Consider the following 21,909-nt stretch of genomic DNA (forward strand, 5'->3'; position numbering starts at 1 on the left):
TAAGCACAAGGTCTAGGCATGGCCGAATGGCCAGCCTCCCATAATTTAAGAACTAGGCTTCCAAAGATCTGATCTAAGATCTAAAGTGATCAAAAGATGAAAATACAATAGCAAAAGGTCCTATTTGTAGAGAACTAGTAACTTAGGGTTTACAAAGATGAGTAAATGACATAAAAATCCACTTCCGGGCCCACTTGGTGTGTGCTTGGGCTGAGCATTGAAGCTTTCATGTGTAGAGACTTTTCTTGGAGTTAAACGCCAGCTTTTGTGCCAGTTTGGGCGTTTAACTCCCATTCTTGTGCCAGTTCCGGCGTTTTACGCCAGAATTCTTGAGCTGACTTGAAACACCTGTTTGGGCCATCAAATCTCGGGCAAAGTATGGACTATTGTACATTGCTGGAAATCCCATGATGTCTACTTTCCAACGCAATTGAGAGCGCGCCAATTCGGCTTCTGTAGCTCCAGAAAATCCACTTCGAGTGCAGGGAGGTCAGAATCCAACAGCATCTGTAGTCTTTTTTAGCCTCTGAATCAGATTTTTGCTCAGGTCCCTCAATTTCAGCCAGAAAATACCTGAAATCACAGAAAAACACACAAACTCATAGTAAAGTCCAGAAAAGTGAATTTTAGCTAAAAACTAATAAAAAAATAATAAAAACTAACTAAAACATACTAAAAACATACTAAAAACAATGCCAAAAATCGTATAAATTATCCGCTCATCACAACACCAAACTTAAATTGTTGCTTGTCCCCAAGCAACTGAAAATCAAATAAGATAAAAAGAAGAGAATATGCAATGAATTCCAAAAATATCCATGAAGATCAGTAAAATTAAATGAGCGGGGCTTTTAGCTTTTTGCCTCTGAACAATTTTGGCATCTCACTCTATCCTTTGAAATTCAGAATGATTGGCTTCTATAGGAGCTCAGAATCCAGATAGTGTTATTGATTCTCCTAGTTAAGTATGATGATTCTTGAACACAGCTACTTTATGAGTCTTGGCCGTGGCCCAAAGCACTCTGTCTTCCAGTATTACTACCGGACACATACATGCCACAGACACATAACTGGGTGAACCTTTTCAGATTGTGACTCAGCTTTGCTAGAGTCCCCAATTAGAGGTGTCCAGGGTTCTTAAGCACACTCTTTTTGCCTTGGATCATGACTTTATTTTTTTCTTTTTCTTCTTTTTTTTTTCTTTCTCTTTTTTTTTTCGTTTTTCTCCTTTTTTCTCTTTTTTTTGTATTCACTGCTTTTTCTTGCTTCAAGAATCATTTTTATGATTTTTCAGATCCTCAGTAACATGTCTCCTTTTTCATCATTCTTTCAAGAGCCAACATTCATGAACAACAAATTCAAAAGACATATGCACTGTTCAAGCATACATTCAGAAGTCAAAGTATTGCCACCACATCAAAATAATTAATCTGTTATAAAATTCAAAATTCATGCAATTCTTCTCTTTTTCAATTAAGAACATTTTTCATTCAAGAAAGGTGATGGATTCATAGGACATTCATAACTTTAAGGCATAGACACTAAGACACTAATGATCATAAGACACAAACATAAATAAAACATAAAGCATAAAATTCGAAAAAGACAGAAAAATAAAGAACAAGGAGATTAAAGAACGGGTCCACCTTAGTGATGGCGGCTTGTTCTTCCTCTTGAAGATCTTATGGAGTGCTTGAGCTCCTCAATGTCTCTTTCTTGTCTTTGTTGCTCCTCTCTCATGATTCTTTGATATTCTCTAATTTCATGGAGGAGGATGGAATGTTCTTGGTGCTCCACCCTTAGTTGTCCCATGTTGGAACTTAATTCTCCTAGGGAGGTGTTGATTTGCTCCCAATAATTTTGTGGAGGAAAGTGCATCCCTTGAGGTATCTCAGGGATTTCATGATGAGTGGGATCTCTTGTTTGCTCCATCCTTCTCTTAGTGATGGGCTTGTCCTCATCAATGAGGATGTCTCCCTCTATGTCAATTCCAACTGAATAACAGAGGTGACAAATGAGATGAGGAAATGCTAACCTTGCTAAGGTAGAGGACTTGTCCGCCACCTTATAAAGTTCTTGGGATATAACCTCATGAACTTCTACTTCCTCTCCAATCATGATGCTATGAATCATGATAGCCCGGTCTATAGTAACTTCGGACCGGTTGCTAGTGGGAATGATTGAGCGTTGGATAAACTCCAACCATCCCCTAGCCACGGGCTTGAGGTCATGCCTTCTCAGTTGAACCGGCTTCCCTCTTGAATCTCTCTTCCATTGAGCGCCCTCTTCACAAATGTCTATGAGGACTTGGTCCAATCTTTGATCAAAGTTGACCCTTCTAGTGTAAGGGTGTTCATCTCCTTGCATCATGGGCAAGTTGAATGGCAACCTTACATTTTCTGGACTAAAATCTAAGCATTTCCCCCGAGCCATTGTAAGCCAATTCTTTGGGTTCGGGTTCATACTTTGATCATGGTTCTTGGTGATCCATGCATTAGCATAGAACTCTTGAACCATTAAGATTCTGACTTGTTGAATGGGGTTGGTAAGAACTTCCCAACCTCTTCTTTGGATCTCCGGATATTCACTTTTTTTGAGTTTGAAAGGGACCTCGGGGATCTCCTTCTTCATGGCCACAACTTCATAGAAGTGGTCTTGATGCACCCTTGAGATGAATCTCTCCATCTCCCATGACTCGAAGGTGGAAGCTTTTGCCTTCCCTTTCCTCTTTCTAGAGGTTTCTCCGGCCTTAGATGCCATAAATGGTTATGGAAAAACAAAAAGCAATGCTTTTACCACACCAAACTTAGAAGGTTTGCTCGTCCTCGAGCAAAAGAAGAAAGAAGAGAGTAGAAGAAGAAGAAATAGAGGAGATGGATGTGGCTTTGTGTTTCGGCCAAAGGGGAGAAGTAGTGTTTAGGTTGTGTGGAAATGAAGGAGTGAAGGAGGTTTTATATAGGGGTGGAGAGAGGGTGTATTGTTCGGCCATGTATGGGTGGGTTTGGTAGGGAAAGTGGTTTGAATTTGAATGGTGAGGTAGGTGGGGTTTTATGAAGGATGGATGTGAGTGGTGAAGAGAATGGTAGGATTTGATAGGTGAGGGGTTTTTGGGGAAGAGGTGTTGAGGTGATTGGTGAATGAGTGAAGAAGAGAGAGAGTGGTGGTGTAGGTGGGGATCCTGTGGGGTCCACAGATCCTGAGGTGTCAAGGAAGATTCATCCCTGTACCAAGTGACGAGCAAAATTGCTCTTTCTGCCAATCCTGGCATTAAACGCCGGGCTGGTGCCCATTTCTGGCATTTAACGCCAACTTCTTGCCCCTTCCTGGCGTTTAACGCCAGTCTGGTGCCCCTTTCTGGCGTTAAACGCCCAGAATAGTGCCAGACTGGGCATTAAACGCCCATTTGCTGCCCTTACTGGTGTTTAAACGCCAACAAGGTTTTCCTCCAGGGTGTGCTATTTTTCTTTCTGTTTTTCATTCTGTTTTTGCTTTTTCAATTGATTTTGTGACTTCCCATGATCATCAACCTATAGAAAACATAAAATAACAAAAGAAAATAGGTAAATATAACATTGGGTTGCCTTCCAACAAGCGCTTCTTTAATGTCAGTAGCTTGACAGTGGGCCCTTATGGAGCCTCACAGATACTCAGAGCAATGTTGGAACCTCCCAACACCAAACTTAGAGTTTGAATGTGGGGGTTCAACACCAAATTTAGAAGTTGGTTGTGGCCTCCCAACACCAAACTTAGAGTTTGACTGTGGGGGCTCTGTTTGACTCTGTTTTGAGAGAAGCTCTTCATGCTTCCTCTCCATGGTAACAGAGGGATATCCTTGAGCCTTAAACATAAGGGATTCTTCATTCACTTGAATGATCAATTCTCCTCTGTCAACATCAATCACAACCTTTGCTGTGGCTAGGAAGGGTCTGCCAAGGATGATGGATTCATCCATGCACTTCCCAGTCTCTAGGACTATGAAATCAGCAGGGATGTAATGGTTTTCAATCTTTACCAGAACATCCTTTACAAGTCCATAAGCTTGTTTCTTGAATTGTCTGCCATCTCTAGTGAGATTCTTGCAGCTTGTACCTCAAAGATCCCTAGCTTCTCCATTACAGAGAGAGGCATGAGGTTTATGCTTGACCCTAGGTCACACAGGGCCTTCTCAAAGGTCATGGTGCCTATGGCACAAGGTATTGAGAACTTCCCAGGGTCCTGTCTCTTTTGAGGTAATCTCTGCCTAGTCAAGTCATCCAGTTCTTTGGTAAGCAAAGGGGGTTCATCCTCCCAAGTCTCATTACCAAATAACTTGTCATTTAGCTTCATGATTGCTCCAAGGTATTTATCAACGTGCTCTTCAGTGACATATTCGTCCTCTTCAGAGGAAGAATACTCATCAGAGCTCATGAATGGCAGAAGTAAATCCAATGGAATCTCTATGGTCTCAGTGTGAGCCTCAGATTCCCATGGTTCCTCATCATGGAACTCATTGGAGGTCAGTGGACGTCCATTGAGGTCTTCCTCAGTGGCGCTCACTGCCTCTTCTTCCTCTCTAATTTCGGCCATGTTGATGGCCTTGCACTCTCCTTTTGGATTCTTTTCTGTATTGCTTGGAAGAGTACTAGGAGGGAGTTCAGTAACTTTCTTACTCAGCTGACCCACTTGTGCCTCCAAGTTTCTAATGGAGGACCTTGTTTCAGTCATGAAACTTTGAGTGGTTTTGATTAGATCAGAGACCATGGTTGCTAAGTCAGAGTGGCTCTGCTTAGAATTCTCTGTCTGTTGCTGAGAAGATGATGGAAAAGGCTTGCCATTGCTAAACCTATTTCTTCCACCATTATTGTTGTTGAAACCTTGTTGAGGTCTCTGTTGATCCTTCCATGAGAGATTTGGATGATTTCTCCATGAAGGATTATAGGTGTTTCCATAGGGTTCTCCCATGTAATTCACCTCTTCCATTGAAGGGTTCTCAGGATCATAAGCTTCTTCTTCAGATGAAGCGTCCTTAGTACTGTCTGGTGCAGCTTGCATTCCAGACAGATTTTGAGAAATCATATTGACTTGCCGAGTCAATATTTTGTTCTGAGCTAATATGGCATTCAGAGTATCAATCTCAAGAACTCCTTTCTTCTGATTCGTCCCATTGTTCACAGGATTCCTTTCAGAAGTGTACATAAATTGGTTATTTGCAACCATTTCAATGAGTTCTTGAGCTTCTGCAGGCGTCTTCTTCAGATGAAGAGATCCTCCAGCAGATCTGTCCAATGACATCTTGGACAGTTCAGACATACCATCATAGAAAATACCTATGATGCTCCATTCAGAAAGCATGTTAGAGGGACACTTTCTGATCAATTGTTTGTATCTTTCCCAAGCTTCATAGAGGGATTCACCTTCCTTCTGTCTGAAGGTTTGGACTTCCACTCTAAGCTTACTCAATTTTTGAGGTGGAAAGAACTTTGCCAAGAAGGCATTGACTAGCTTTTCCCAAGAGTTCAGGCTTTCTTTGGGTTGTGAGTCCAACCATATCCTAGCTCTGTCTCTTACAGCAAAAGGGAATAACATAAGTCTGTAGACCTCAGGGTCAACCCCATTAGTTTTGACAGTGTCACAGATTTGCAAGAATTCAGCTAAAAACTGATGAGGATCTTCCAATGGAAGTCCATGGAACTTGCAATTCTGTTGCATTACAGAAACTAATTGAGGCTTAAGCTCAAAGTTGTTTGCTCCAATGGGAGGGATAGAGATGCTTCTCCCATAGAAGTCAGGAGTAGGTGCAGTAAAGTCACCCAGCACCTTCCTTGCATTGTTGGCATTGTTGTTGTTTTCGGCTGCCATGGGTTCTTCTTCTTTGAAGATTTCTATTAGGTCCTCTATAGAGAGTTGTGCTTTAGCTTCTCTTAGCTTTCGCTTCAAGGTCCTTTCAGGTTCAGGGTCAGCCTCAACAAGAATATTTTTGTCTTTGCTCCTGCTCATATGAAAGAGAAGAGAACAAGAAAATATGGAATCCTCTATGTCACAGTATAGAGATTCCTTGAGGTGTCAGAGGAAAAGAAAAATAGAACGAAGAGGTAGAAGAATTCGAACTTATCAAGAAGGATAGAGTTCGAATTGTGCATTGAGGAGTAGTGTTAGTCCATAAATAGAAGGATGTGAGAAGAGGGGAAGAGATTTTCGAAAATTCAAGTGAATTAATTAAAAAAATTTTGAAAAATAGTATTTGATTTTCGAAAACTAAGATTGGGAAAGAAATTAAGTGATTTTTGAAAAAGATTTTGAAATTAGAAATCAAAAAGATATGATTGAAAACTATTTTGAAAAAGATGTGATTAAAAAGATATGATTGAAAAGATATAGTTTTAAAAAGATATGATTGAGAAGATATGATTTGAAAAACAATTTAAAAAGATTTGATTTTGAAAATTAATGACTTGGCTAACAAGAAAGATATGATTCAGATATTAAACCTTTCTCAACAGAAAAGGCAACATACTTGAAATGTTGAATCAAATCATTAATTGTTAGCAAGTATTTTTTTTTTAAATGGAAAGAAATTGATTTTGAAAACATATGATTAAAAAGATATAATTTGAAAAAGATTTGATTTTGAAAATTTTGAAAACATGAAAAAATATTTGAATTAAAAACAAAATCTTCCCTCTTGTGCCATCCTGGCGTTAAAAAAAACCGCCCAGAATGGTATACATTCTGGCTTTTAACGCCCAAAACACTACCCTTTTGGGCGTTAAACACCCAGCCAGGTACCCTGGCTGGCCTTTAAACGCCAGTTTTCCTTCCTCACTGGGCGTTTTGAACGCCCAGCTTTTTCTGTGTAATTCCTCTGCTGTATGTTCTGAATCTTCAATTCTCTGTACTATTGACTTGAAAAGACACAAATTAAAAATTTTTTGAATTTTTTAATGATGAGGAATAATCAAAATGCAACTAAGATCAAATAAACAATACATGCAAGACACCAAACTTAGAAGTTTGTATACTATTGACACTAACAAATTGAGAATGCATATGAGAAACAACAAAATACTCAAGACAAGAGAATTTAAAGATCAAAACAAGGAAGTCATCAAGAACAACTTGAAGATTAATGAAGACACATGCATGAATTCAAAAAATGCAAGAAGAACAGAAACATGCAATTGACACCAAACTTAAAATGAGACATTAGACTCAAACAAGAAATATTTTTGGTTTTTTATGATTTTGTAATTTTTTTGGTTTTTTCGAAAATTATGTGGAAAAAGAAAATGAAGGATTCAAAAATTTAATGAGAATTCCAGGAATCATGCAATGTTAGTCTAAAGCTTTAGTCTAAAGAAATTAGACATGGCTAGCCAAGCTTCAGCAGGACATTACATTCAAGAGCTAAATTGATGAAAATCAATCAGCTTTGGTGATGATGAAAACATCACCTTGAAACTCTAGAATTCATTCTTAAAAATTCTGAAAAAAAATACCTAATCTAAGCAACAAGATGAACCGTTAGTTGTCCAAACTCAAACAATCCCCGGCAACGGCGCCAAAATCTTGGTGTTGTTGCCGGATCAAACCTTGGCACTGTTATTGCAGGGAACAAATGCGAAATTGTAGTTAGGACATTTAATTCCTCGGCAACGGCGCCAAAAACTTGGTGCACGAAATTGTGATCATCAATGGCGCCATCAACATGGTACGCTCAATTGCAATCTCAACTCTTTATCACAACTTCACACAACTAACCAGCAAGTGCACTGGGTCATCCAAGTAATAAACCTTACGCGAGTAAGGGTCGATCCCACGGAGATTGTTGGTATGAAGTAAGCTATGGTCATCTTGTAAATCTCAGTCAGGCAGACTCAAATGGTTATGGAGGATAACATAGAATATAAAATAAGGATAGAGATACTTATGTAATTCATTGGTGAGAATTTCAGATAAGCGTATGGAGATGCTTTGTCCCTTCCGTCTCTCTGCTTTCCTACTGTCTTCATCCAATCCTTCTTACTCTTTTCCATGGCAAGCTGTATGTTGGGCATCACCGTTGTCAGTGGCTACAGTCCCGTCATCTCAGTGAAAATGTTCAACGCGCTCTGTCACAGCACGGCTATTTAGCTATCGGTTCTCGATCATGTCGGAATAGAATCCATTGATTCTTTTGCGTCTGTCACTAACGCCCCACAATCGCGAGTTTGAAGCTCGTCACAGTCATTCAATCATTGAATCCTACTCAGAATACCACAGACAAGGTTTAGACCTTCCGGATTCTCTTGAATGCCGCAATCAATTCTAGCTTATACCACGAAGATTCCGATTAAGGGATCCAAGAGATATCCACTCAATCTAAGGTAGAACGGAGGTGGTTGTCAGGCACACGTTCATAGGTGAGAATGATGATGAGTGTCACGAATCATCACATTCATCAAGTTGAGGAACAAGTGATATCTTAGAACAAGAATAAGCTGAATTGAATAGAAGAACAATAGTAATTGCATTAATACTCGAGGTATAGCAGAGCTCCACACCTTAATCTATGGTGTGTAGAAACTCCACCGTTGAAAATACATAAGAACAAGGTCTAGGAATGGCCAAATGGCCATCCTCCCATAATCTAAGAACTAGACGTCCAAAGATCTGATCTAAGATCTAAAGTGATCAAAAGATGAAAGTACAATAGCAAAAGGTCCTATTTGTAGAGAACTAGTAACTTAGGGTTTACAAAGATGAGTAAATGACATAAAAATCCACTTCCGGGCCCACTTGGTGTGTGCTTGGGCTGAGCATTGAAGCTTTCATGTGTAGAGACTTTTCTTGGAGTTAAACGCTAGCTTTTGTGCCAGTTTGGGCGTTTAACTCCCATTCTTGTGCCAGTTCTGGCGTTTTACGCCACAATTCTTGAGCTGACTTGAAACACCTGTTTGGGCCATCAAATCTCGAGCAAAGTATGGACTATTATACATTGCTGGAAAGCCCAGGATGTCTACTTTCCAACGCAGTTGAGAGCGCGCCAATTGAGCTTCTGTAGCTCCAGAAAATCCACTTCGAGTGCAGAGAGGTCAGAATCCAATAGCATCTGCAGTCCTTTTTAGCCTCTGAATCAGATTTTTGCTCAGGTCCCTCAATTTCAGCCAAAAAATACCTGAAATCACAGAAAAACACACAAACTCATAGTAAAGCCCAGAAAAGTGAATTTTAGCTAAAAACTAATAAAAATATAATAAAAACTAACTAAAACATACTAAAAACATACTAAAAACAATGCCAAAAAGCATATAAATTATCCGCTCATTAGTAACCCCCCTAACGCACCTATTTGACACTACACTCAAACATGAAAATCAAACAAGCAGCATGCATATGGAAGACTTATCAATCGGGACAAAGCAAACAGAAAGCAAAGAAAAAGGAGAAGAGTGATTACCTGGTTAAGTGTGATAAACGGGTAGGAAGCAGAGAATGATGGACGCTCGAAAACGTGAAGATCACAGTAAAAAATTAAAAAAGGAAGAAGTAAAATACAAAGAAATCAAGAAGGAGAATGAATAAGAAAATGGAACGAAAGCGAAACGTCCAAATGGGGGGATTAAGAAACTGTTTTGGAGCGCGAAAGGCAGGGGCAGAAGAGTCTTTGCTCACAGGGTTCAAAACAACCCATTATGAACATTAAATGCCCAACACGAAGAACGAGGCGACAAACGGCTATCCCCAACAACGAACTGACACGCGCATAGGAAGCACGTCCCATCTACGAGCGGCCGACTTGGCGACATCGCTTGAGAAAAAACTTAACGCGCCAACAACGGCATTCACGACCATTGTAAGCGCATGGGGGCACTGTTACGGCCTGGCCCAGACAGCAGACGGCCCGACCCGACCCGACCCGTCGACTACACGACCCAAAGGGTCGGGTCTGGGCCATAGCCCCCGTCCGGACACGCGTCTCTAACAGCTCCTCTACAGTTGTGCAGAGGAAGCTTTTGGGAAGGTGGGTCTGCTCATGAGGGACCCACCTCTGACACGGTATATAAGGGGAGGGTCCTACCCCTCCCCCGAGATACGTCTAATACCACCTTTCCTTTTTTTACCTGCGCACGATACTTACTTGAGCGTTGGAGTGTCATTGCAGGTGACACCCCCTCTCTCCACAACGAGAGTTCGGCAACTCGGCTAGCACACCCCGGCTCCGCGACACGGATCAAGGTGTCCCCACCACTCAGAACCATCACCCGATCTGTTCGGTACTCGAAGAACCGAACAAATTTATACATATTAAGTCACTAACTTGTAAATTTTTTTTAGTATGTAACATATAAAAATATATTTAATCTATAATATATAATATATATATATATATATTAATTATATAATAATAATAAATTAATAGTGCTAACTTTTTAAAAAAAAAATTGGGAGGATCATGGCCAACTTAGGCCCCTCTTGGATCCGCCACTGTGACCTCGGTGGCCCATCTCCAAAACACAGCTGAGAAACAGTTATATATGCAAAGAGAAAGCTAATTAGAATCTCTAACATTGATTATTGGGGTAAAAATTTGATGAGGTCCTTTCTTTTCATAGAAAGCCTCATTATTATAGCTTCCATGGAATGAGTTCAAAGCATATCCTTTAGCATATGCTGCTTCTTTGGTTCATATATAAATGCTTCTTGTAGCTGTGTCACTTGCATCAAGAAGCCGGCTGTGTTTAAAGAACTACTAAGCAAATCGGCTGCGGGGCAACTCTCCTTTGGCAAAATTCATCATTAGACAATGAGTCATGGAGTTTTTGCCAAAGGAGAGTTGCTTTGCAACTGATTATCTCGCTTAATTATTGGAATCTTTGTGACATCCGGATTATAGATGTGAGCAAAGGTTAGCATCGATCCCAATCCAAAGTCCTATAAATGCACATATAGTTTCTGCTTTGTTAATTTCTTAGTTATTGGTGAGTAAGTATATATGGGTGTTTGTGTTCAAATGCGTGTTTATTGCAGTGACATTATATATGTACGAAGCTAATAGTTCTAACTGATGAGATATTTACTGTTACAGAATGTGCCATGAATTATTTATACGTACCAAGAAAATAAGATAGAAGACAACAAAGTATATTAAGATGACGGATGAAATTGGAGTTGGAAAATGCATCAAAGAAGACATTGTTACGTTGTGGATATATTCTATTCCACTTTCATTTGTTTTGTTTTAGTAAAATTTGTTTTGGTTTTAGATGTTCATTTGAATATTAAAAAAAGTTAATTAATGTTAGCTTATAATAGTTAGTTCCTAATTAGACTCAATTATTTAATATACTAGTATCCATGTCTACCTAAATTAAATTTGTTGTATCTAAATAATTCTTGTTTAACGCATTTGAATTTGAAGGCAAGCGAACATCCGATGAGGAGAATGTTGTACTTGCCTCCTCTCTTGACTTTTAAGTTTATCTCTCTACATTCTAGCTAGGATTATTTTGAAACTATAAGATCCAAATCAAACAGTTTTTTTTTAATTCCCAAACACATCCATAATATTTAGCTTTTTACCTATTTTATTGCGAATCACATCCTTATTTTATTACTTCCCTTCAAGGTCCAGCTTGTAATATTTTATGACGAATGAATGATATCAGCCTTTGATAAATAAAATAAAATAAAATAAACATATTTGTTTTTCTGTAAATTATTTGAAATTGATGTAGTTAGGGTTTAAATGTAAGGTCTAAATTCTTTTTGATGAGAATTTTGATGTCTTTTCTAGTAAGACAAAACTATCCAAAGTTTTTGAGTGTGAATATGAAAATGGTATTTACAAGATATTCTGATGTTTAAATTAAAAAAAATTTTTGAACAGATTTTTGTTTGAATTAAAGTTAAAAAATATACGTGTATAATGGAGTATTTTTTATAGTTGGAGTGATGGTCTAATTATCACTTTGTAACTCTACACCTATAAGGATGGATAATTATTTCTCTTATGTTTATAGTTTGTTGTGTTTCCATATTTTAAATAGTAGGCAAGAATTTAGACACGCACGTTGGTGCAGTTGGGATCCTTTTCTCATCCCCAAGTCAGGTCGGAAAAGTGATCAAGGGACCATACTTTCACTTAAGTCAAACAATCTGGTCATGTGGATCTTCTAGGCTCTTTTGAATTTTGTAGATTAGACTTTTATTTTGAACCGGACTCTAATATTGAACCACGGTATGAACACTACTTGCATATACTGATATGTATATATCTCAAATCTTTAAGAATTATTTAAAAAACTATTACCGTTGGTTAGTATTACAAATCTCCATGGTTTTAGTTTCTTTGCGTAGCCTTTCTCCAAATATTCTTTTTTATAGAATAAATATGTATAGCAATAACCAACTTGAGTCTTGGTTTGTATATGCAGTAATTCATTAACTAACGACAAACGTTTAAATAGAGATAATAAAAATATTTAACTAAAAAATTTTAGATTCAAATTTTTGAAATATAAAAATATATTTTCTATATATAAATTATATATAATGAAAACTATTTTATTTTAACAAAAATTCGTACACTAAATTTCTTTCATATTTCTTTTATATATATATATATATATATATATATATATATATATATATATATATATATATAATGTTCTTTTTTTTTTCTTTTTTTGGGACGAAACTTTTTAAATTAAAGTGAGATATTAGTTAAAAGTGAGAAAGTAAAGATCTATTAATAATAATTATCATTACATTAAAATAATAAAATTCACATACGATGTAAATTATAAAATCAATAATAATTAAATTTTTATTTTTTTTTACTTTAGAGATTTTTTTATTTATCGGTAAATAATAGTCAAGCAATCAAGTTTGAACATGTCATTTGAGTTAACTTAATTATTTCATGCTTTAGTAACAAACTACTATACTACTACTCAAATCAAGGAGTCGACAAGTTGACTAACAAAATTCAGTTTAACATGATCATCTATGGAAGTTTTGTAGACATTTCTTCTTACAAAATGCTTTTAGCTATTTAGTTAAAAAAAACATGTGAATTATAGGGCATCAAAAGTTGAGATGGCCGAGTTGGTCTAAGGCACCAGATTAAGGTTCTGGTCCGAAAGGGTGTGGGTTTAAATCCCACTCTCAACATTTTCTTTCATTTTTGTTTTCTATGGTTAATGGTTTATAGCAACTTCTTTCGGCTATTCAAGTACATCTCAGTTATTAGTATTACAAGGAATCATATAACAAGCAATAGTAATATGGATAGAAATAATTAAAATTGACACACAAAATTAACAGCCATTAGTTTGCATTAGAACTTATTTGCCCATAAGGGGATTTTTTAAATAAATAAAATAATATTTTATTTATTGAAATAAATAATTTGTAGCATTTTTACCAAAATACATAATATGTCATATTTTTTTTACAATGTAAACAAATTAATGCTATACGTATTTTGCTTATATTATAAATAAAATAAGGCATAAAACGGAGAACGTGTATATTTCGTTTACAGTGTAAACGAAATATGTGTAGTGTTAATTCGTTTACATTGTAAACAAGATATGTGATTAATTATGACGTGTACAGTGTAAACGAGATACTTAACGACAAATTTTCAGCAGTTATAAAAGGATGTGCAACCAATATTCTTCACAAATATTTCACTACTTATCTACCTTTTTCTTCCGAAAATAAACCAAAATGTCCAGTAGTAGTGGATATTTGGTTGTAAGCGTGTATTCCAATTGCCATATGAGAAACAGTGATAATGGAGTGATATTTGAGTGTGAGAATCCCATTCTGTTACATACCCGACGAGTAAGTTCTTTGTCACAGTTGAAGAGTCTGATATTGAGTAGCGTCGGTGGTGGCGGGAGAAAAGAGATTGGAAGGGTGGGGTATAGGATGCTAGCACCAATGGAAAATGGAGTTTTTCGGTTTTATCTGTTTTGGTTCTATGGCGATGAGCATGTGCGCCTGATGTTTGACATTCGTGGGAGAATCATGGCGGAACAAGTGATAGAACTTTATGTGGAGGTTGGTGATGTCGGTGGTGGTGGATATGGGCAGTCAGACTTTGTGCAGGATGACCCACATCTCGCACCACCACCGATACACGTGGCTAGTCAGTGGAAGGCATGGACGTTGACGGTGAGGACTCAGCCGAGGAGTATGTTGCGGATAGCAATGAGAGCAGTTCTTCTAAAGATGATGACGAGGAGGAGTTTGTACCGGAGGCCCCGCACCCAATTTCGGCTTTGTCATCCGTCCCTAGTCACTATCATACATTGGATCTAGACGTGATGCAAGACAAAAATCCATTTTCCAACACGGGTGAAGACGATTATAACTTAGATGGTGGTGTGGAGTTTTGGGTTGGCCAAAGATTCAAAAAAAGAGATGTAGTGCTGCAGGGTGTCAAGAATTACAGCATTCACAAAAGTGCTGAGTACCGAGTTCTAGAGTTGGATCGATTGAAGTACCATGTGCATTGCCAACAATATGAATTAAGCTGCCCTTGGCGTCTGCGTGTTTCTCTCCGACAGAATCTCAGATATTGGTACGTTCAAGTTTAATTGTGTTCTGTATTCTCAATTATCATTATTATGCTTGTTGTACATGTCAATCATGGTTGTTCTATTATGTTAAGGAGTGCATAGGATGGGGGGGGGGAGCAACATGTATTTAGCCCCCACCATGTCTCAGTATCACTGCCAGTTGGATAGTAGTCTCATCTGCCGTGTCATCCTGTCGTTGATACAATCCAGCCCATCCATCGGCATCTCTGTCCTACAAGGCGCAGTTAGGCAAAGTTATCACTTCAAACCGTCGTACAGAAAGGTATGGATGGTGAAGTAAAAGGCAATTGCGTAGATATATAGTGATTGGGAGGAGTCATACAATAAGGTGCCTAGGTTGCTACAAGCACTCCAAAGTTGTTGTCCCGAAACGATATGTGACATTTGTTGTACCGTACTATGATGGGCACCTCATTGTGTGTGATTGCAGCATGTTTGATAAGGTATTTTGGGCATTCTCTGCCTGTGTGGAGGTTTTTGTTCATTGCAAGTCGTTCGTCTCCATCGATGGCATGCACTTGTATGGCAAATATGTTGGTGTTTTGCTTATTGCGGTGGCACAAGACGATAACAGTAATATCCTTCTTATAGCCTTTGCAATTGTTGAGTCTGAGATGATGGAGTCGTGGTCTTTCTTCTTTACTAATCTGAAGTAACACGTCACCCTACAGGAAATCCTGTTGATTATTTTTGATAGATTTCAGGCAATCAAGGCTGTACTGAGAGCAGACGATAGTGGTTGGCATCCTCCTAGAGCGTTTTCATGCTTACTGTGTCTGGTACATGGCGATGAACTTCATATCTTGTTTCAAGTCTGCCGAAGGAAAGAGGTATCTAATAAATGCTGCTTACAATCCAAGCAAAGCTGGGCATGAGTGGTACATGGATACATTGAGGGATTTGTCACGGGAGATGACGGATTGGGCTGGTAGGTTCAATAAAGGGATCTGGCTCCAACGATGCAATAGCGGTCGCTGATTTGGGCATATGACGACAAACCTCTTCGAGTGCATGAATGTTGTGCTCAAGGGTACAGCAGCTATCTACCGATTTCAACCATTCTGTGATGCACCTACAAGAGGTTGCAGCAGTTGTTCGTCAAGAAGGGACAGAAGGCACATGGACAATTAAGTTTACAAAAAAATTTTAATAACCATATTTTAATAACTAAAATAATAAAAATATGCTTAATAACCTACATTAAAAAACAATTCTAAATAAATATTTAACTACCAAATTCATGTCAAAGTATGCCTAACATCATACTGTATCATTTAAACCATTCCTAACAATATATTCATATGCCTAACATCTACTGCATACTACTTCTATAAAAGTACCCTAACTATGGAAACACATCTATGTTTTAACTTAAACATAAAACAAAAAACAACACCAACCTCAAAGTCGATTGCCCCCGCAATATACTGTTTCGCGTTCAGTCGGTTAATGTCCACATCGTGATTATCAGCGCGCGCCATAATCTTAAAGTAAGTCGTAAATTTGATTAGAGAAGGGTAAAAGTGGAAGAAAAGTTGAAGAAATGGATGGTTTAAGATATAAACAGCCGCTGTGGACAAATGCATATATATAGGCGTCGTCCAGTCTTATTTCGTTTACAGTAATACTACACGTATTTTGTTTACACTGTAAATGAAATAAGAGCATTACACACCATGTGTACAAACGTGATACGACCACATTATTTTGTGCCTTATTTTGTTTACAGAATAAACGAAATAAGATATAAGATGTATTTTATAAAAATATTATAAATTCTCTATTTCGATAAATAAAATATTTATTTTATTTAAAAAATCCATTAAAAAGGTCATTTGAAAATTTTTTATGGGAAAAAGTCATTTGAAGTGGTTACATGCACTAAAATGTTATGAGCTGCTAGGTGAACTAATCATCCTTGATAGTAGAATAATGGGCCATTATTATGGACAAAAACAACAAATAAAAAATGGATCATATTAATCAATTTGAGCTGATCGAGTAGTCAATTCACTTGTCCGTTTAAGCAAGTGTCGAGAGTTCGAATCTATGACGAATTAGTCATTTGACCTGTTAAATTGAAAAATACTGTGGACAAAAAAAAATTAGATCATATCATTAACAAGTGGTTTTAGAGATTTTTTTTTGGGTGTCCAAATGTCTTTAGAGTTACTTATAATAGAAATGTTTAAAAAAATAAAAAAAAAAGAAATTAGAAAGTTCTTTTTTTATTTTTCAATAAAAAGTTGTTATATCAAAATCTTAACAAGTGTCTTTAAGATTCATTTGGAAAATTCTAAAAAAAAATATGTAAGCGGAAAAGAAAATACATTTACAATTTATCAAATTTTGAAAAATACATTAAGTTAGTTCTTTGAGAATTTGTGCAATATAATAAGTTTTTTTATGGAAAGGCTTTTCTTTTCTTTTTGGATAAACTAATTTCTTATGTAAGTAAACGGAGGTTATAGAGTGTCTCACAAAAGTTAATAGCCATTACTTTGGTTAGAACTTGAATTTGTTTTTCCATATTAAAAATGTCATCCGCTGCTGCTTATTTTTCTTCTGTTTTGATATGAAAAAGTCATCTGAAGTATTTAATTTGCCCTTAAATGTTGTGAGATGTTAGGTGAATGATGAGTGGATAATTTATACGCTTTTTAGTACTATTTTTAGGTAGTTTTTAGTATGTTTTAGTTATTTTTTATTAGTTTTTAATTAAAAATCACATTTCTAGACTTTATTATGAGTTTGTGTGTTTTTCTATGATTTCAGGTATTTTTTGGCTGAAATTGAGGGATTTGAGCAAAAATCTGATTCAGAGGCTGAAAAAGGACTGCAGATGCTGTTGGATTCTGACCCTCCTGCACGCGAAATAGATTTTCTCGAGCTATAGAAGCCCAATTGGTGCACTCTCAATTGCGTTGGAAAGTAGACATCTTGGGCTTTCCAGCAATATATAATAATTCATACTTTGCTCGAGATTTGATGGCCCAAATTGGCGTCAAAAGGCCGGTCAGAGACCCTTTTCTGGCGTTAAACGCCAGAACTGACACAAAAGCTGGAGTTAAACGCCCAAACTGGCACCAGAACTGGCGTGTAACTCCAAGAGAAGCCTATGCACGTGAAAGCTTCAATGCTCAGCCCAAACACACACCAAGTGGGCCCAGAAGTGGATTTCTGCATCATTTACTTATTTCTGTAAACCCTAGGCTACTAGTTCATTATAAATAGGACCTTTTGCTATTGTATTTACATCCTTGGAAATTATCTCTGGACGCTTAGTTCTTAAACCATGGAGGCTGGCCATTCGGCCATGCCTAGACCTTGTTCTTATGTATTTTCAATGGTGGAGTTTCTACACACCATAGATTAAGGTGTGGAGCTCTGCTGTTCCTCGAGTATTAATGCAAAGTACTATTTTTCTTCTATTTAATTCAATCTTATTCTTGTTCTAAGATATTCATTCGCACCCAAGAACATGATGAATGTGATGATTATGTGACACTCATCACCATTCTCACTTATGAACGCGTGCCTGACAAACACTTCCGTTCTACATGAAAACAAGCTTGAATGCATATCTCTTGGATATCTAATACAGGGGACCGAGTCCGATATATTAAAGTCTTCGTGGTATAAGTTAGAATCAATTGGCAGCATTCTTGAGATCCAGAAATTCTAAACCTTGTCTGTGGTATTCCGAGTAGGATCTGGGATGGGATGACTGTGACGAGCTTCAAACTCGCGAGTGTTGGGCGTAATGACAGACGCAAAAGGATCAATGGATCCTATTCCGACATGAGTGAGAACCGACAGATGATTAGCGTGCGGTGACAGTGCATTTTGGACCATTTTTACTGAGAGAACGGACGGTAGCCATTGACAACGGTGATCCCCCAACATATAGCTTGCCATGGAAAGGAGTATGAAAGATTGGATGAAGGCAATAGGAAAGCAAAAGGGTCAGAAGGAACAAAGCATCTCCATACGCTTATCTGAAATCCCTACCAATGAATTGCATAAGTATCTCTATCCTATTTTATTTTTTATTTATCTTTTAATTATCAAATCTTCATAACTATTTGAATCCGCCTGACTGAGATTTACAAGATGACCATAGCTTGCTTCAAGCCGACAATCTCCGTGGGATCGACCCTTACTCACGTAAGGTATTACTTGGACGACCCAGTGCACTTGCTGGTCAGTTGCATGGAGTTGTGTGAAAAGTGTGTGATCACGATTTCGTGTACCAAGTTTTTGGCGCCGTTGCCGGGGATTGTTCGAGTTTGGACAACTGACAGTTCATCGTGTTGCTCAAATTAGGTGATTTTATTTTATTTTTAAAGCTTTTTATTTTCAAAAAATTTTCAAAAAAAATATACATACTTTTCTTCAGAATTTTTAAGAATGAATTCTAGAGTTTCATAATGATCTGCTAAAGCTTGACTGTCCATGTCTAATGTTTTTGACCAAAGCTTTCACCGAAAGCTTGGCTGGCTAGTAAGCCATGTCTAATTCCTGGACCGGAGTTTTAGACTAACCTTGCACGATTCCTGGAATTTCCATTAAGAATTTTGAATTCTTTATTTTCTTTTTCCAAATAATTTTTGAAAAATACAAAAAAAATTTCTAAAATCATAAAAACCAAAAAATTTTATGTTTCTTGTTTGAGTCTAGTGTCACATTTTAAGTTTGGTGTCAATTGCATGCTTCTATTTTTCTTGCATTTTTCAAAAATATATGCATTATGTTCTTCATTGATCTTCAAGTTGTTCTTGATGAATTTCTTGGTTCTGATCTTTAAATTCTCTTGTTTTGTGTCTTTTGTTGTTTTTCATATGCATTCTCAATTTGTAGTGTCTCCATTATGAAAAATTTATAAGTTTAGTGTCTTGCATGCATTGTTTATTTGATCTTAGTTTTTCATGATTAATTTCATTTTGTTGTTCTCTCCCATCATAAAAAAAAATCAAAAAAACTTTCAAAATGATATTTTTTCAAGTCAATAAAACAGGAAAATGAAGGTTTAGAACATCAAAGCAGAAGAATTACAGAGAAAAAGCTGGGCGTTCAAAACGCCCAGTGAGGAAGGAAATCTGGCGTTTAAACACCAACCAGGGTACCTGGCTGGGCGTTAAACACCCAAAAAGGTAGTATTTTGGGCGTTAAACACCAGAATGGATACCATTCTGGGCGTTTAACGCCAGGATGGCACAGGAGGGGAGATTTTGTTTTTAATTCAAATCTTTTTCAAATTTTCATCATTTTTCAAAATTAAATCTTTTTCAAATCATATTTTTTTTTCAATCATATCTTTTTCAAAATCAAATCTTTTTAAATTGTTCAGTCATATTTTTTTTAAATCATATCTTCTCAATCATATCTTCTTAAAGACTAATACTCCTCCTCTATTCGGACTCTCTCTCTCTCTCTCTCTCTCTCTCTCTCTCTCTCTCTCTCTCTCTCTCTCTCTCTCTCTCTCTCTCTAAGTTCGAATTCTCCTTCTCTACCTCCTCCTTCTGTTCTTTCTTTCTTCTGACACCTCAAGGAATCTCTATACTGTGACATAGAGAATTCCATACTTTCTTGTTCTCTTCTCTTTCATATGAGCAGGAGCAAAGACAAAGACATTCTTGTTGAAGCTGATCTTGAACCTGAAAGGACCTTGAAGAAAAAGCTAAGAGAAGCTAAAGCACAACTCTCCGGAGAGGACCTCACATAAATTTTTGAAAAAGAAAAAGACATGGCAGCCGAAAATAACAACAATGCCAACAATGCAAGGAAGATGCTTGGTGACTTCATTGCACCTTCTTCTGACTTCTGTGGGAGAAGCATCTCTATTCCTACCATTGGAGCAAACAACTTTGAGCTTAATCCTCAATTAGTTTCTCTAATGCAGCTGAATTGCAAGTATCATGGACTTCCATTGGAAGATCCTCATTAGTTTTTAGCTGAATTCTTGCAAATTTGTGACACTGTTAAGACCCATGGGGTTGACCCCGAGGTCTACAGACTTCTGCTCTTCCCTTTTGCTATAAGAGACAGAGCTAGGACATGGTTGGACTCACAACCTAAAGAAAGCATGAACTCTTAGAAAAAGCTGGTCAATGCCTTCTTGACAAAGTTCTTTCCACCTCAAAAATTGAGTAAGCTTAGAGTGGAAGTCCAGACCTTTAGACAGAAGGAAGGCGAATCCCTCTATGAAGCTTGGGAAAGATACAAGCAATTGATCAAAAGGTGTCCCTCTGACATGCTTCCAGAATGGAGCATCATATGTATATTCTATGATGGTCTGTCTAAGTTGTCAAAAATGTCATTGGACCATTCTGCAGGAGGATCTCTTCATCTGAAAGCCCCTGCAGAAGCCCAGGAACTCATTGAAATGGTTGCAAATAACTAATTCATGTACACTTCTGAACGGAATCCTGTGAATAATGGGACAACTCAGAAGAAAGGAGTTCTTGAGATTAACACTTTGAATGCCATATTGGCTCAGAACAAAATATTGACTCAGCAAGTCAATATGATTTCTCAGAGTCTGTCTGGCATGCAAGTAGCAACAGGCAATACTAAAGAAGCTTCCTTTGAAGAAGAAGCTTACGATCATGAGAACCCTTCAACGGAAGAGGTGAATTACATGGGAGAACCCTATGGAAACACCTATAATCCTTCATGGAGAAATCATCTAAATCTCTCATGGAAGGTCCAACAGAAGCCTCAACAAGGCTTCAACAATAATAATGGTGGAAGAATTAGGTTTGGCAATAGCAAACCCTTTCCATCATCTTCTCAGCAACAGACAGAGAACTCTGAGCAGAGTCGTTCTGGCTTAGCAATCATAGTCTCTAATCTATCTAAGACCACACTAAGTTTCATGAATGAAACAAGATCTTCCATTATAAATTTGGAGGCACAAGTGGGTCAACTGAGTAAGAGAATTACTGAAACTCCTCCTAGTACTCTCCCAAGCAATACAGAAGAAAACCCAAAAAGAGAGTGCAAGGCCATAACCAAGACCAACATGGCCAAACCTGGAGAGAGTGAGGAGGACGTGAGTCCCAGTGAGAAAAACCTCATGGGACGTCCTCTGGACAGAAGGGAGTTCCCCTTTGAGGAACCATAGGAATCTGAGGCTCGTACAGAGACCATAGAGATTCCATTGAACCTACTTCTGCCATTCATGAGTTCTGATGAGTATTCTTCCTCTGAAGAAGATGAAGAAGTTATTGAAGAGCAAGTTGCTAAATACCTTGGAACAATCATGAAGCTAAATGCCAAGTTATTTGGTAATGAGACTTGGGAGGATGAACCCCCATTGCTCATCAAGGAACTAAAT

At 37.6% G+C, this 21,909-nt stretch overlaps 3 non-coding genes across 3 annotated transcripts; 2 read left to right on the plus strand and 1 right to left on the minus strand.

Annotated features, from left to right (window-relative positions):
* Positions 1-5,325: 5,325 nt before the first annotated feature.
* Positions 5,326-5,433, plus strand: LOC112712944 (small nucleolar RNA R71). The gene has a single exon (XR_003157991.1). It is a non-coding gene; the product is annotated as a small nucleolar RNA R71 (small nucleolar RNA).
* A 7,617-nt stretch (positions 5,434-13,050) lies between these two features.
* Positions 13,051-13,131, plus strand: TRNAL-AAG (transfer RNA leucine (anticodon AAG)). The gene has a single exon. It is a non-coding gene; the product is annotated as a tRNA-Leu (tRNA).
* Positions 13,132-20,721: 7,590 nt separating this feature from the next.
* On the minus strand, positions 20,722-20,829 carry LOC112714608 (small nucleolar RNA R71). Its single transcript, XR_003159308.1, has one exon. It is a non-coding gene; the product is annotated as a small nucleolar RNA R71 (small nucleolar RNA).
* Positions 20,830-21,909: the final 1,080 nt, after the last annotated feature.

This window comes from Arachis hypogaea, chromosome 1 (genome assembly GCF_003086295.3).
Source record: "Arachis hypogaea cultivar Tifrunner chromosome 1, arahy.Tifrunner.gnm2.J5K5, whole genome shotgun sequence".
NCBI classification, from domain to species: domain Eukaryota; kingdom Viridiplantae; phylum Streptophyta; class Magnoliopsida; order Fabales; family Fabaceae; genus Arachis; species Arachis hypogaea.